A 15260-nucleotide genomic window follows, 5' to 3' on the forward strand; every position below is an offset into this window, starting at 1 on the left:
TTTCCTTCCAACAAAGATTTAGTTAGCACCATTACGTGGAAGTTTACTGATACGTAGGCATTGAATCCTTCATAGCACCATCCAACAGAGAAACCGTGTAGGAATGGATCCACTGATTGGATCACGTACCACACCATTCAGAGGCAGGTCTTACAGAATATTGGAACGGCCTTTTACTGGAGAGCCAGCTTGATGGCAGTACTGTGTGAAGAGGTGTTGCCATACGTCAGGACATAATATACACTAAGTCAGAGGTCTAAACAGGAGGAATATTTGGGCCCAAGAGCCAAGAGGTTGGAAAGGAATGGTGTCACTTACTGACTACTGTTACTCCTAATGACCCACTGTGGGACTTTCCATTAGACATCCTTGTCTGCAAAGGGGCAAACTCTTGCCAAGGAAAACAGCAGAAATCCCATTAAACTAAAAGCTACAGCTGCCACCTAGGCAGTTTAGACAAATTTTGTCCAGAAAATACCAGGTAATTTGCAGGAGTAATGGATCTGCTTTCCAGAATGACATAAGGCTACTATTTCCATGAGGGAGGCAGAGAGGAATATGTCTGGAATCCAAGTAATTCACTTCACTCTGATATCCTGTGATATTCTCTTACTCAGTTTTAATAGTGAATGGACATCCTAGTCTGAGCAATCCTAGTCTGAGAAAGGATATGATTGCCTACAGCTCAGAATCCTCAAGAATGAGTTTTTGGTTATATCACCTGGTAAACCAGCAAGACCTACAATTATTACTCAAACACTAACTGCAGAGACAGGGCTACAATTTCTCCTCCTAATATCCCACTTTTAAGTTTTCTCTCAGGAAGAGAGATCCACAGGAATGAAGGGATACTTTCTGAAAATCTGTGGCAGAGAGACTTTATCAGACATGCAAGGAGTGGACTGTGGTGGCCATGGAAGTATATCACTCAGATATCCCTTCTAGGAAACCTGTTGTAAGAAGAGTAGTTGGCAAATGGCCTCTAGTGGCTATACTTTTAGGATCCATTCCAGTATGTAAATCCCATGCTCTCCTGGGCAGCCCCAAATCCATAACTGAGTACAACAGTCAGGTAATTCTCACCTGATGTAACACTACTTATAGGCAGTTTTTGCTTTGATGCTGTACTACGCCCCTACCCAACCTTTCTTCTTTCCTTCTCTCCTTTCACAGATGTCAGACCTGCACCAGAATCTGAAGGCTGTTCCTGATCTTGCTCCTTCCCTTTATCCTTTGTAGGCATTTCTCCCAGCAAATCACATGCACATCTAATTCTTGGCTTCTACTTCTCATAGGAATGAAACTGAGACATTAGATAATGCTGCCTATGGAAGTCTAATCATTGTGATTCAAACTAAGCACTCAAAATTTTTTAACTCCTTATCAGTCAGTGTATATTTTTAATGTTATAGAAATTGCTTATTTCTTAAGCCACAGAGGAGTGAATATTTTGCATGCATATAAGATTTGATTACATTAAAAAATACATTGTACCATATTTACTAATTCAAAATAACAAATATTCTTTTATACTATTTGCTATGTCCATAATCTATTATAGAAGTATAAAGAAGCAAAATCCAAATATAGTGTATTTTATAATATATCCCTTTTCTGCTCATGAATATCTTTTAAGTAAGGCATATTCTTTCTGGAATCCATTTCTGATCATTCTAAAACTGAATAATAAAGAGTTGAAATGGAAAAAAAAATCTTTCACATAGTTTTTGTTTGTGCCACTGTCACTGAATAAGAGGAAAGACAATGCTTTTGGATACAATCATCCTCAAAGGCAAATGCATGTAGGTATTGTTCCAAGTATAGGGACTGGGTTGGTTGTTCCACTTCTTAGCTGATAACTGCAGTAATCTGTGGCAATGAATTGAACTGAGGACATGTCAAAAGAGAGTAATTACAGCTAAGTTTATGCTGGTATGCAGTGCACAAAATAAAGGGGTATTAATAATGCTGACCTCATGACTTTTGCGTTTGTGTAATAAAAATGAAGTATTTTAAGTCACTGCTACATCAACTTCGGCTCAGGTCATGATCTCCTGGCTTGTGAGTTTGAGCCCCACAACGAGCTCTGTGCTAACAGCTCTTCAGATTCTGTCTCCCTCTCTCTGCCCCTCCTCCGCTGGTACTCTGTCTCTCTCAAAATAAATAACATTAAAAAAAAAAGTTGAAGTCACTGCTATGTCAATTTTAGATTTATATGTTTTTAAGATCACAATTTCTTTAGGGATTTGTTTTATATGCTTGTAAAAGATAAATATTTTAGACATCTGGTTAAAAAAGAAGATGCAAGAATTAGTTTCTATTCAAACTAATGTTATCAGCTAAAGTATCAGGCTTAGGGTTGTTTTCTTTAGAAAAATATGCTGTGTTTGTTTGGGTTGCTTTTCCCATAAATATCCTCTTGACAAGGACTGTAGACCTTGCTGAGTAGCTGTGAACCCTGAACTATACCATGGGATTCTTTGTGACCAAAGTCACAACTCTAGTCCTCTTTTCTTTCTCTCCAGTTTGTTTTGGAATTTCAACTGCCAGATCCCACCTAAAAGAGCCTAGAGTTACTTTCAATTCATTCTGTTGTGTAGTAAAGAATGTGGCTGGCCTTTGTCCCTGGTTCTTGAGAGGGATCCTATCCTCTAAATCCTTGGATTTCTCAAGATAGCAGTGTCTTTGTTCTTTAAGGTGGGGCTCTTGATCCATGCCTGAGTTTATGCTAATGAGATAGCTCCTGAAGTGCCTTTATATAATTTATGCTAACCAGATGAGTCTGGATGGGGGCTGGCCAGGCAGTGAAGAGCAGTCATGTAAATAGAGGTTCGGGGCTTTGAATCCTGTGATATCAGCCTGATCTCTGGGGAGAGAAAGAGGGCTAGAGATGAAGTTCAATTTTATAGCCAATGATTTAGCCAATCATGCCTATGTAATGAAACTCCGATTAAAAAAAAAAATCATGTACAGTGATGCTCAGTTCAGCTTCTTGAGCTGCTGACTCTCATCAATATCCTGAAAGGCTGATACATCTTGAGGACACAGAACCTTCATGATTGGGAACTCCCACATCTTCCTTTAGGTTTCTTCATTTAGCTTGTCCTAAAATTTATCCTTTATAATAAAACTGGCACTTTTCTGAATCCTGTGAATCATTCTAGTGAATTATCAAACCAGAAGGGATACTGGGCACCTCCAAATTTGTAGCCACTTGGTCCCAAGTATGGATAGCTTGGGAACCCTAAAGCTTGTGGCTAAAGTGGGAGCAGCCTTGAGGGGGACTGTGCCCTTAACCTGTGGGGCTATGTGCTTAACCTGTCCAGTCTGACCTAATTTGGATTGTTAGCATCAGAACTGCATTGCACATTCTTAAATCCTAAAGCATAATTTCCTTTAATAGCGAATCCTAAAGCATAATCTACTTTCAGCCAGTTTATCTGCTGAACTTTCTAATCTTCCTCCCATATTATCTACCATTCAGTCCAATTTCTTCTTATTTCATTACATTATTCATTTGCATCTCCTTCATTTCATGGTCTCTTATCACATGTGTATCCCTTTTTCCTTCGGCTAATTCAATACAACTTAATCTGGCCTATCCTCATTGTAGTCTTTTCTGCATTGTTCAGTCAAATTTGTCTCACTTGCCTTTTCTTCAAGCTCAAACCCCTTTTTCAGAGATATCTGTTTAATGCCCACTGCAATACCTCTCACATAGCAGGGGCTCATTTATTTGTTGAATAAATATCTCCCTGCTATTCAAACTCCATTGCTCTAAGGAACCCCAGATGTTGGTCCCTACACATCTCTTCAATTCTGTAGTTTCTTACTTTCATAAAGAAATCCTTTGTTCCAACCCAATTATTTGCTCCCAAACAATATGGGTCCATCTCCATTCCACTGAACAAACTGCATGTCTGAAATGCTCTTTTTCCTTCTATACTTGTCTAAATGCCACCTCCATGAGCCTTCTTGGACTCCCTTTCCCAGGGATTGCTGTACTTCTGAATTCTCTTAGCACACATTGTATGCATATTGTGTGTATTGTATGCAGTTCTAATTTGGATCTTTGTCTAGACCACCTGGGATTTTATATTATTCCAGGTTCTTTTAAAAACCATACCATGGCCTTTTTAAAAAGGCAAATGTAATATGTTTTAGATCTCAAGGACTAATGCATGTAAAAGTGCATAAGATTTCCAGTTTTCCTATAGCTTTTCCTTTGTTCTGTCTAATCAGCACAGGCAGTCAAGTCTGATCTGTAAAAACACTGAAAATGGGAAAATACCTTAGCTACTAATTCTGAAGGTGTTCTAATCAACCCAAATTTTAATGTCTGCAGTATTAGAGGTAATATTGTCCATATGGCCCTCCTTGTAGCCGGAATTACAGAGGAACTAATATTTGTTTGTTGTCCTTCAATAGGGCATGTGTGAATTTTCACTTAGTTGTTCTAATCTGAACTTTTCTCACTGGAATCCACTCCAAAGTCAGCAAAGGGTCACATTTTCCACCATGGAACCTAGCTAAAAATACACTTACATGGATAATAGCGTAGCCCTTGCTGTTTCTAAACAGGCAAGGAATCATGCTCCAGACTTTATTTTACAGTGTTTGTAGGCAATTTTGCAGTCCTGACTTTGGCATATCTTCTTACATCACCTGCATGCCCATATATAACTGAAGACTAAATATTGGTATTCTTTGTTATTTTGTGGCAAAGAGAAGAAAAACAAGATTCCATTCTCACTAATCAAAAATATACACATATATTGAATGTACACATTCAATAGAGACACACCTTGAGAAGCAATGGCCTTTTTGTGAGAAAAACACAACTTAAAAAAAAATCAAATCTGAAAATGACTGGAGGGAGTTTACTAAACCTTTTGGGCAAGGGGGTTCTGGGGCATTAGGTCTACATTTGTTTTAAAGAGCTTTATATGTTCTGAAACTGACTGATCAACAATAATACTGAAAAACTAGGGTGTTATAAAGCTGAATTTTAAAGTACAGCACGTCCAGTCTGTGAATGAAGATAAATGTGTTTGAAAATAAAGATAAAAGGGACAGTGAAAACTCTGAAAAATATTAGATGTTAGATGTATTGGATCTAAATTTATTAGATAAATTTTAAATTTCCTCATAAGATTCCACATTATTTTTACTTACTGTCAGTGGAAATACTTTTTTACAGGTCTTGCTTTGTCAAATATAATCTTGTAGGGATTTCATAGTCCTACACCTGTGAGTTAATGTTTTCCCTCACATAGTTCTTTCCACCATTTACAGGTTTGTGGATCACTACACATTTAAAGACACGCACTAGGGAATTTGACAATGAACTCCTAAAGCTCAAAGGGATAGCAAAATTATGTATTGATATAATGGTCTTGTAGAGAGCAAGATGGAGTCACTCATGTCAAGCAGGGATCTGTGTCAAGCAATGATGCAGGCAGTTAGGGGTACTGAAGCTATGAAGTATCATTGAGACCAGCATCAGCTGACACCCTACAACTTACAACAAGCAGAAAGACAGGAGGTCTGCAGGGGCCCAAGAATGATTAAATCCCTTTAAAAAGGGAGGATTTTTGTAGCAAACTGTCAGACTCTTCAACCATGACCCCTCTATGTCTGACCACTTAAAAAGCAGCTGCCGCCGAAGGCTCTGCCCAGTTGATCTCTGAACAGAACTGAGATCCTTCACTACTTGAACATAATAAGCAGTAAGTGCCAAGAGCTCACTCAGACCCAACTGAGGCCCTATCTCAACTGTGTGCTCACAGACTAACTTCGTGTTTAGTTCATTATCTTCCTAACCCTGTGTATGTTGTTTGTTGTGTACTTGTCTTGTGTTCTGTTCCGTATGCTGTGTAAGAAGCCAAGTTAATCACGTGGTGAAATGTCATTGAGTTTGGAATCCTGAACCTGCTTCATAATTATGTTAACCTTGCTTTATGACTGAAATAAAGCTGACATTGTAGAAACACACAACTCGTGTGTGCTTGCATAGTGTGCTCATGACAAGTCTATAAAATGAGATAGTGACTGAAAATTTCATTTATTTTTACTTTCTTACTCCTGTTTTTTTAACTACTTGTTAAATATTATACTGAGCTAATAAGAAATCAGACGAAAGAAATGTAGATATGCACATATTTTAAACACCTGTTTATTTTCGAATTTCATAGATGTATGATAGGGTCCGATAACTGAGGATCATACTTATACCAAAGTTGATTTCAGGAGTGAAAGGTAGAGCAAAAACATGAGTAAAGGACTGCTTTCTGGTGAAGGCCTCCAGTTCCGACTATTGAAGTTTCCGATGTTGTTGGCAGTGACTAGGATTATCTTTGGAGGAAAGTACCTAGAACCAAACCAGAGGTACATATTGAGAAAGGCTTCTTGGGAAATTTCTCACATACAATAAAGGGTTGTATTATGGCAACAATATGGTATATACTTACAGAGCAGAGTCAATTCTGGACTAATGCCTGAAATGAAGAAGTGCAGAATAGGTACCAATGGAGTGGGTTTTCTGTTTTAGGGGTCCTTAGACATTGGGCAAGAGAGGAGAGTGGCCAGGACACAGTGGCAAGAGGGATGAGCAGGGAATGGATTTCATCATATCACTAAAAGGGAAGAGCTGGGCTCTATGTATGGGGGATATAAACTACCCCAAAGAATGACATCTTGGAGTTTGGTGCTTGTGTCTAGGGCTGAGTTGAATGCTGAAGACTTTTGTCAGGATTCTGCATATACTACCTATTGGTGTCTTTTGGTTCTGTGGCTTTTTAAACTCCTTACTGAGAGGCACTATTGCTTTAGAAAGAAGTTATTTTAAGTTGGGAGCTCAATTCATATCTCCCTTTCTTTGATGAACATTTGACTATTTCCAAAGAAGTAAAATTTTATCCAAGTTTAGGAGGTAGGAAAAAGAAAGAAAGAGAAAGAGGTAAAGAAAGCATTTTACCTGGAAGAGATACATCAGTAAGTTTTTGGAATCAGAAATATAGTACCTTATTTAGGAAATGTCATTCTTTCAATAATCATTTTTTAGCATGCCAATACTTTGCCAATACATGTCAATACTTTGGTAGATATTAATTAGAGCTATAAAGATGAATAGGAAATGTTTCTGCCCATTAGAAACTTACATTCTAATGGAGGATAGAGACAAATAAGCAAAAAATGACAGTGCAGTATGTTCCATTTTCTGATGGATTTTCTGGAGGTAGACTGAGAGGGGAGGTATACCTCACCCAAATCAGGAACAAGGGGGAAGGGTCAGAAAATATTTTCAAGACAATAGTGCCTGAATGAAATTTAATTATCAAATATATGTGCCCATGACTTTGTGTACAAGGCTGTCTGTTGAGTTTTGACGATGAATGTATCAGTGGCATTCAAAAATGAGTTAGTATTGGGCCTTAAATGGACATAGTTAATTTTGATTTGATAGAAATGGAAGATCATTTAAGTTTTCAAACTGGGAGCAACAATATGGTGGAAATGCTTCTAAAGCTTTCTTTCAGTAGGGCAATCAGGTGAAAGGGGATTGGAGGAGGGAGGTAAGCAATGTCAACCACTTTTGTGTGAAGCAGTGGAGACCTCACTGTAGGATGGTGGTTGTGGGGATAGCACAAATTGTCAGAATGTGAGTCTGGAGTCTGAGTTTATTTCAATATTTCTTCCTCAAGAATGGACATTTGGCTGAAACTGGAGGAGAAAAGAAAGCCATATATCAATCAACAGGAGCACCCAACTGGTAATTGGTTTGAAGACTATGAAACTCTCTGAAGATGTAAATACAGGGTTTGAAAGAGATATGGAAATAGATTATATGGAGAAGGTAAAAGTTGGTTGCCAGATGTAGGTATTAGTGTCCACTTACATGCCCATTTATTCCTCTAACAGGGCTGGTGTTGTTTTTCTAGCTTTATGAAAATGTTCTGAAAGAAAATGGGAATGATTGTGTTTGTGAAAAGACTGGCACCAAATAATTTGAGGATGGCTGGTAGAAATGTGCAAATCGAAATAAAGTTTAATATTATCTGGTAATTGGTAAATATTATTTTAATGCTAAATGATCTTCAGGAAAAAAAAAGTGTGTTATGTGGCACTTAGAAATGGACCTTGTATGAGAATTAAACCCTCTCAAAATAATTTATCATGATAAATATGGAGAAATAGAGGAAAGAAATACTTTATGACCACTTGTGATATCCCAGACATTATGCTGGGTGCATTATTAGAACAAAATATGTCTTAAATTAGAATGTATACATATTGCAGGGCACCTGGGTGGCTCAGTCAGTTAAACATCTGACTCTTGATTTCAGCTCAAGTCATGATCTCATGGTGACTGAGCCCTGTGTTGTTGGGCTCCTTGCTGGGTGTAGAGCCTGCTTAAGATTCTCTCTCCCTCTCCCCTTCTCCCACTTGCTTTCTCTGTCTCTCTAAAATTGAAAAATTATTTAAAAAAGAATATGTACATATTGCATTTTATCATCTTAGTGGGAGAGTTTGATGGAATATTGGTTCTTCCTTACAGTTATAGCATAAACAATTGAAAAAAATAGTTTGGATACAAAAAGTGAATGTTCAGATTCAACCAAAAATGTTTAGGCAATTGATAGCAAAAGGCATATTCTTGATTATACATATTTTCTACCTTTGTTAATATGTAGTTATATTTGGTGGTGCCTATGCTTTAGGGTCAGTCCCTATGAGGACAGCAAATGTTGATCTCCCTGTTGGTAGAAGCTACTTTCTGACAGGGCCATTTTTCTTAGGGATGGATTGCATCAAATTCATCACTGCCACAAGAAAATTAGCAAAGCAGATATCTTACAGATCTCAGTTTGAAGTAATCATCTCCATATATGAAGGGCAGCATGCAATTTCACAAATATAAATGAAAACCAATATTCTCCTTCTTTAAACATTCTAATTTATCTGAGTTATCTTGTTTGAAGTATTCATGATTTGAGGTAAAAAAAAAAATGAACTGAGTAAAAGCCTACTTAGAACAAAATAAATTACCCTTTGATATCCAGTGTAGCAACCTAGTATTTGAGAAAAACAGAACTTCACAAAAGCTTAATATATTCAGAATTTGACAAAGTGTGACCCATTTACTGAAGCAGAAAATGCACCACAGGTTTTTCAGTGTTTCCTTTTTTTTTCTTTCAAAAGCAGATAAATCATATTTATCAGAGAAATAAAAGAACTGCTTTTAGACTTATTGAGGAGAAAATTGGGAAAGAAACAGAGACGGGAAAAAAAACAATTCTGACTCAGAAAGATAGTCCCCAAATAAAATGTGGTGGGTTTTAAAGATTTCATAGGAATGTCAGAGTATGGGAAATGTTTAATGAATTTATATAAAAGAAACTACTAGTTAACTTTAGATTTCTTCAAACTCTTTAGATGCTGTGAGGATATTGAACAGTTTATAGAAGCCACACGTTCATGTTGCCATTTTCATAGGAAAATTCTGAGATTCTTGTTGTCAGGATTTTAAATATACTGGAAAAAGGATACAAAACTTGTATTCTGACTTATGTATTCTAAGTACTCATTTCAGTGACGGCACTTTTTACATTTTTCTGCATGTTCCAGTTTGTCAATTCCTTGAAAATGGGGAGCTACGTCTAATATACCCTCACATACCCAGTTCCTTGTACTGCATTTAACACAAATCAGTTGTATCAACAAATGTTTGTCGGCTATAAGATTGAAGAAATAAAAATAGGAGCCCACGGACATTTCTTCATCAAAGAGTATATATTAACACATAGAATGAAATACTTTTACATTAATCAAGCATTTAAAATAGATGAATATGATCACTGATTATGTTTAAATATTTTATCCTTCCACAAAGAACTTACGTAAAAGAAAACTCATTTCATTTATATCACTTAACAATTTTATAAAATACTGAAAAAGCATCTAATTGTAATTACTATTACTTCAAAAATTCCAAATGGTGAACATTATGTTGACAAGCTAGAGGAATGACTGAGAGATTTCACTTTTCAATCATATTTTTAGATTTCTTGGGTCATTCAGATTTTTTTTTTTTTTAATTTTTTTTTTTTCAAAGTTTATTTATTTTTGGGACAGAGAGAGACAGAGCATGAACGGGGGAGGGGCAGAGAGAGAGGGAGACACAGAATCGGAAACAGGCTCCAGGCTCTGAGCCATCAGCCCAGAGCCCGACGCGGGGCTCGAACTCACGGACCGCGAGATCGTGACCTGGCTGAAGTCGGACGCTTAACCGACTGCGCCACCCAGGCGCCCCCAGATTTTTTTTTTTTTGATTCATACTTTAAGCAAAAGTCAAAAGTGGAACTAAAACTGAGTTGTCTAATAATGCGGGTAAATTTTAAATTATACAGGATTAAAAAAGTCTCTCTGTCAAAAAAAAAAAAAAAAAAAGTCTTTCAAATGCAGTTTCTTTATTCATTAGCAGTTACTCCCAGTGGCCTGATGGCGCAGATCAGATGTGGCCGGAATGAGTTGAGGCCACAGTGCTGCAGATGAAATTAATTAAAAAAAATTGGAAATCACTTTTGGGACCCTTGAAAACCATTTCCAGTCTGAAGCCACAGGGCTGAAGTGATCAATAATGGTGGCCATTTGGCACATTCACTGCGTTTAATGAACACAGTCACAACTCACTAAAAGCATTCTTATAAGATTGGGATGGATTTCAACTATCTGGTGACTGACAGAAATAGAGCTTTTCATGAAACTTGGAGGGAGTTGCACTGCTCCCCACCAACTCTCCTCCCCTTCATCTTTACAACTTGGTGCTGTTTCACTCAGAAAAGATATGTCATCTCAGTACAGACTACAAGCAGTTGATCAGCAACTATCAGCAAAATTCTCCCCATGATTCTTAATGCAGTTTATTTTAGGAAAGCATCCCCAAATTGTGGATCCATTTCAACTACGTAAAGCCTAATAAATGTAGGAATAAAGGCTTCATGAAAAAATGGACAGTGAGCTGGTTTAATCATTTTATTAATATTCAGTAGGATCATTTCCATCTCTACAGTCACTGCCCGAGTTCAAGTAAGCATTAATTTGTATCTAATAAAGTGCCATTAATACTGAGGATCCTTATAAATTGTTTTTGATAAATGAGCAACATCTGGATTATTGCCTCAGTCTCTTGTCTCACTTATTCAAGTTTCTTCCAGTCATTACCTATTTTATATCTAACTGCCAGAAAAAAACCAAATAAACAAAAACCCTCTCTTCAATTTCCACCAATATTTAATTCCCTGCTTATGAAACTAGAGTTTGCTTTTTCAAAATTCTTGTGCCTGAGATTAAATTTTTTCCACTGATTTTCCTAAATCCTTATTTCTTCTTATTCAGTTAATCTCTTACTGAATCTATATTCTTTTTTTTTTTTTTTAATTTTTTTTTTTTTCAATGTTTATTTATTTTTGGGACAGAGAGAGACAGAGCATGAACGGGGGAGGGGCAGAGAGAGAGGGAGACACAGAATTGGAAACAGGCTCCAGGCTCTGAGCCATCAGCCCAGAGCCTGACGCGGGGCTCGAACTCACGGACCGCGAGATCGTGACCTGGCTGAAGTCGGACGCTTAACCGACTGCGCCACCCAGGCGCCCCTATATTCTTTTTTAAAAAAGAAAACAACTATGTTTTAATTTTTTGGTGTCATAATCTCAAATAGGGTAAGTTTAAGAACTTCTACAATGAAAATACTAGCCTGTTGGCAAACAAAGACTAGAAGGTCTCTGTGACATCAGGAAATGTCCCTTTCTCAGATCTAAGTCAGTGGTGACTTGGGCAAGGACAGAAGGAGATGTGGGGTTGCAGGTAGAGTGATGACTAATGAGGACTTTCTCTTTGTTGCTTCCTTTACTCCCTATTTGTAACACCGTATCATCTGAACACAAGAGCTTTTACTATTCGGAGGGACAGTAAATATTTTCAGAGCAAATGAACAGTGTAGTTACGAATCAAGAGTAATACTGAGTATGTATTTTGACCCTTTAGATGGGGTTTTCTGAGGTGCTAGTGTCACAGTTGCATATCACATGGAATTGAATTATGTCTTGTCTTAATATTTCATGTTCCAAGAGGGGACATGAAGATAAACTTCAATCAAAACTCTCTAAAGGCATGAGAGAAATGAGGAGACTTTCAAAAGTCTGGTTGTGTGGTGTGAACCTTCACGTGGATAAATATTAACTTGAGCAGACAAATTTTAGGCTTTGGAATTAAAAAAAAATTGTTTTAATGTTTATTTATTTTTGAGAGGCAGAGTGCGAGCAGGGGAGGGGCAGAGAGAGAGGGAGACACAGAATCCAGAGCAGGCTCCAGGCTCTAAGCTGTCACCACAGAGCCCGATTTGGGGCCCGAACTCACAAACTGCAAGATCATGACCTGAGCCGAGGTTGGACGCCCAACCGACTAAGTCACCCAGGTGCCCCAATAGGCCTTGGAATTTTAATTGAATACTTTTCATCGCCAAGATTATTTAAATGCCTAAATTCATTCATAGTTTCTATGTCACTAGAGAGTTATTTCTGAGAATAATATTGTCTTTGTCTTTATACTCTTCAACATCAGTTACAACTTTCCACTTCATGGAATCCCAGAGAATCTGGGCACATCTGCCAATCAGCTCTGTCATGAAGTGTCAACTCTATTATGAGAAAACAATTTCAACAACAATTTATGAGATCAAATATAGAAGCGAGCTATTGAATTTACTTCTTCACTTGTTTTGCTTCTGTCATCCCGTGTTGAGAAATACATCTCCCACAAATACATTCTCCAATTTCTGCCAAATTATGCCCTTAACTGAGTCTCACACCTAAAATGGACTTTCTCATTTGCCCAAATCATTCTGCTCAGAACTGCCATTTTAACATTTCCAAATGATGCTTTATTCATTTCACTTATATTTTCCAATGACATCCCTACAAAATGAAAAAGAATCTTTTTATTTCATATAATCAAGGACCTCCATGATTTGATTGCTTTTTACTTGCTCAGTTTTTCTGTATTAACCACCTCCTGAACACTGACTGCTGCATGTGACTCTGGAACATAATTTATACTTATCCACTTGGCTTCTCATCTCCAGTTTGGCCATTTTCTCACTATCTCTTCTATTCCTGAAATGCTCTCCTCTTCTCAGCCTACATCTACCAGCCACCCTCCCCTCTATGGACTTTCCTGGATTTCCCCAATTGCAAGTTCTCTTCATTAACAACACGCACATAAGACTTTCCATCTAATACAGAGGTTTAAAACTACAGGTGATTTTTCAGTCTTTAGATAAGGGTGATATCTGTACATATTTTTGGTTGTCACTAATAAGAAGGTGTTATAGCTCTAGTGGGTAGAAATCAGGGATGCTGCTAAACATCCCACAATACAGGACAGCTCTCCACCACTAAGAATGATCGGGTCTAAAATGTCAATTGTGCTACTGTTGAAAAACTTTAACTTAATCCAATTTGAAACCTCTATTTCAATCCTGCTTATAATTTTACTTCAATAGGTATATGTTTAGTTATGTGTATTAGGATATAAGCCTCTGGAATAGCAGGACAACACCTTATGCAGAATTTTATTTCCTCACAAGTCTAGCACAAACTCTGGTATATGAGTACACTCAAAAATATTTTAAAATTTATGTGATATGGAATACATAGAATCAGCATGCAAGAAGAAAATACTTACCAACCAAGCTACAAGTTCAATATATACTTTCTTTGAAAGCTTTGAAAATTCAACTGTCCATTTGAGGATCTTTTAATGATGAAAATCCATTGGCATTATGCTAGTAAAGAGAGAATGTCCGGGTCAGTATATACTTATTGTCGATAAGCAAAAACAAAGACATATTACAAACATTACTGTATTTTCACAGTAGATGAAAATGGTAGAGTCTGAGGTTTTCAGGGCTAGTATATTTATCCTTAATGGTTATCTTCTATTTCTCCTATGGTAGATTTGTTCAGCTGTCGTTGTTGTTGTTGTATACTATGCCACAAATAATTCATCCTTGCTTCATGAAGGTCTCTCAGCTTCTGGGAAGTATGTGTTGGTTAAATCAGCTCCAGTTTGTTTGTATTCCTCTAAGTAGTGCATCTAGCTGTTGGGCAAAATAAAACATTAAATTATCTCTGCCAGCTTGCTATAAATATTTGAAAATGATTGCTATTGGAATACATAAACAGTTTTTTAAGCTTCCTTATGAAATAAGCTGATGCATGTTGCTTACTAATGGAATGTCTATGTTTACATCATGTCCCACAGTCTCCAATATATAGAAAAATGAGTGGAGTTGATGTCTCCCTGTTCTAGAAGATATATTCAAGCAATCTGCCTTCCATTCAAAATCTTCCCAAATCTGCCCCCTACTTACCTGTGTCTCTTTCACAAATGTCCTGAATCAGCTGAATTATTTCACTTATAATCTCTTGAATGCTATTTCTTACCTCCTCCACCTCTAAGGCTTTTTTTTTTTTCCTTTCCCCTCAAGTTTTTCAGTCATAGGATGAGTTTCTCTTTTTAGCTCTCTCATGCCTGTTGAATTGCTGGCCGTTCGAAATCATCCGTGTCACATGCCAACTTCCCTAAAAAAATCCTTTTATCTTCTAAATCCTGCTTCTGCCTTTAAAACATAGCATCTTATACAGCTTAATTAACTTCTACTGACATGTTGTTGCCATTATATTTGTGCATTATTATTTTTGCTTTTCCTTCAGATTGTGAAGCCCTGTAGCAGTAGGGACCATGATTTACAGACATCTTTGAATCATATTCAGCACTAGTATACTGTCCCGTACATAGTAACTATTCATTATACAGTAGTTGAATGGATGTTGAATGAATTATGGTTTTGCTTTAGAAGTAGAAAATAGGGTGGCAACCCGGCTATAAAATATGAAATGAAATGTGTTTTTCCAATAAATAAATGTCAAGAATAAATGAAGGGAGGACTGTTACAGACATAATAATTAAAAGTGATGTCTGAATCATGTTTGGATGTTGATTTGACCAAACTAACTACAAAGGAACATATTTGACATAATTGGAGAAATGTGCATATAGAATAGGTACTAGATGATATTAAGGAGACATGATATGACGGAAGTGTGTTCATTATGTCAGAAATAGATTTTTAAAGATAGAAATGTGGGGCACCTGGGTGGTTCAGTTGGTTAAGTGTCTGACTCTTGGTTTAGGCTCAG

At 37.1% G+C, this 15260-nt stretch overlaps 1 long non-coding RNA gene across 1 annotated transcript; it reads right to left on the minus strand.

Annotated features, from left to right (window-relative positions):
* Positions 1 to 6159: 6159 nt before the first annotated feature.
* On the minus strand, positions 6160 to 15260 carry LOC122489658. Its single transcript, XR_006298965.1, has 2 exons — positions 13744 to 15260; positions 6160 to 6370 (listed from the first exon to the last, which is right to left on the minus strand). It is a non-coding gene; the product is annotated as an uncharacterized LOC122489658 (long non-coding RNA).

Source organism: Prionailurus bengalensis, chromosome B2 (assembly GCF_016509475.1).
Source record: "Prionailurus bengalensis isolate Pbe53 chromosome B2, Fcat_Pben_1.1_paternal_pri, whole genome shotgun sequence".
Taxonomy (NCBI): Eukaryota; Metazoa; Chordata; class Mammalia; order Carnivora; family Felidae; genus Prionailurus; species Prionailurus bengalensis.